The sequence below is a fragment of the Vicugna pacos genome, chromosome 35 (assembly GCF_048564905.1).
Source record: "Vicugna pacos chromosome 35, VicPac4, whole genome shotgun sequence".
NCBI lineage: Eukaryota > Metazoa > Chordata > Mammalia > Artiodactyla > Camelidae > Vicugna > Vicugna pacos.
The window spans coordinates 5,097,811-5,100,190 of NC_133021.1; the positions used below are offsets into that span (position 1 = coordinate 5,097,811).

At 39.3% G+C, this 2,380-nt stretch overlaps 1 pseudogene; it reads right to left on the minus strand.

Annotated features, from left to right (window-relative positions):
- Nucleotides 1-395: 395 nt before the first annotated feature.
- LOC107034867 (small ubiquitin-related modifier 2-like) lies at nucleotides 396-679 on the minus strand (annotated as a pseudogene).
- Nucleotides 680-2,380: the final 1,701 nt, after the last annotated feature.

The window sequence follows — 2,380 nt, forward strand, 5'->3', positions numbered from 1 at the left end:
AAGGTATGTAAGGATTTTTATGTTGTTCTTTTTTTGTTAAACAGTGAGCACAAAATAACTTACTGGCATGTAAAGATAAGAGCTGAATGAGCATGCCACTAGTGGAGAAAGGGGGTATTTTCACAGAACCAGTAGTTTTCCCCATCCCATCTCCATTTGATGTCGATCAAAACATACCATTGGCCATTTAGTTTAAAAAAAAATGCAATATGCTTGTGCACATACACGAGTTACTTGATGTACAAGAAAGGAATGGGGAAAGGGAAAATGAAAGAATAGAGAAAACTATACTGTAGTAGTCAGGATGTGCTGGAACCAAATTGCCGTTTTTTAATTGAGAATGTCTTCTTGGTCCGGAGCAACAGAATTCTGGAGTAAGATAGTAGGTTCCCTTTCTAGTAGACACCTCCTGTCTGCTGCTGGAACACAATTGTATCTTCATCCTCCACTTCCAGCTGTGCAGTTGTGTCTGTTTCATTGATTGGCTGCCCCTCAAATTGGAATCTGATCTGCCTCATTGACAAACCCTGTCGTTCCCAATAGGCTTTCATTATTTTACTAAGTGGTGTATGCCTCTTATCTTAAACTGCACCACAGAACCATCCTGCCCCGCCACCTTCAAATTAACATGATCAGCGTTCTCAGTCTTGACTCCTTCCTTGGGCTTTTCGTCAGCCATGGCAAGTGCTGGAGTCTCCTCAGCTACCACTTCACAAAAGAGGTACCAGGTCCACACTGAACGAGCACACGAGCAGCACCAGGAGCGGCAGGAGAAGGAGGCGGCAGCGGTGGAGGACGGAGAGTGTCTCCTGTATTGCATTTAAACATTTTTGATACATTTATATATTGTAATATAATTGTCATTGTGGTGATATTTAGCCCTATCACGTTACCTTTTGTACAATATTGTTGTCTATACTCATTATACTGTGCATTAGATCTCTATGGCTTCTTAAGTTGTTGCAAGTTTGTACCCTTAAACAACATCAATCATATCCTCCTAACCCCCATCTCCTAGTAACCACCATTTTACTGATTTTATGAGTTTGACATTTTTAGATTCTACATGTAAGTGCTATCATACTTGTCTTTCTCTGTCTGACATCTCATTTAGCAATGTTGTCTTCTTGCACCATTTTTGACAAAATATCTGTTGTCATCCTTATCTTTGTTACTGTGTATGTAATGTGCTCTTTCCCTTCTGGTTTATTTAAAGATTTTCTTTTTTTCAGTGTTTTTAAGCAACTTGATTACAATGTGTCTTGTTTCCTTTATGTTCCTTGTGTTTGATGTTTATTGAACTTCTTGGACCTGTGGAGTTATAATTTTATCATACTTTGAAAAATATTTAGGACTCCACATACATGTATGTCACTTGAAATTGCTCACAAAATCTTTTCTGTATCTTTCTGGATAGTTTCTCTTGCTATGACATCAGGTTCATGAATCTTCTCTTCTGTAATTGCTAACTTACTGTTTCTCTCATCCAGTGAACTGTCTCATCTCAGACACTGTAATTTTCATTTCTAGAAAGTTGATTTGAGTGCTTTCATGTCTTCTATGTCCCTACTTAACATGTTCAGTCTTTCCTCTAGATTCTTGAATATACAGAATAGAGTTGTAATAACTTTTATTGTCTGTCTATTAATGCTCATCTGTCACGTCTGGGGTTATTTTGACTGATTTTTATGTCACACATTGTATTTTCCTTTCATTTCATGCTTTGCAACTTTTGATTTGATGCTAGGACAGTGTGATTTGTACCTTTTTGGGTGCTGGATGTTTTGATATATCTATAAACATTTTTGAGTTCTGTTCTGGGTCTCCATCAAGTTATTGGAAGAACTGATCCTTTCAGGTCTCACTTTGAAGATTCATTTGGCAGGTCCAGAAGAGTGTTTAGGGTAAGAATAATTTTGACCATGTCCTGGGGCAAAATGGTTCTGAGTACTTACGAGTACCCCAAAATTACACAACTTTTCACTCTAGCTGGTGGGAACATGAAATACTCCCAGCTCTTTGTGAGCTGAGTATCGTACCCTATGGGGCTTTCAGGTGGTTCCTCCCCCAGTCTAGCGTGTATGCATCCATACATGCATATGGTGACCAGCTGTGGACTTGAAAAGTCTGAGGACTTATGGAACAGTCTGTTCTTCAATCTTCTCCAGTATTCCCGCCTTTGAACTTGAGCTTCCTTGGCCTTCCTGGACATCCTTTTCTCCTCAACTCAGGGAAACTGCTGGAATCCTTCTGTGTTCCCCACTCTTTGCATTATGGCTTGGAAACTCCTCTTCAGGAAGTAAGCTTAGGAAATCATAGGGCTCATCTTGCTTGTTTCCTGTTACACAGAGAAAACTGTCATTCACTACCTGTTAGACAA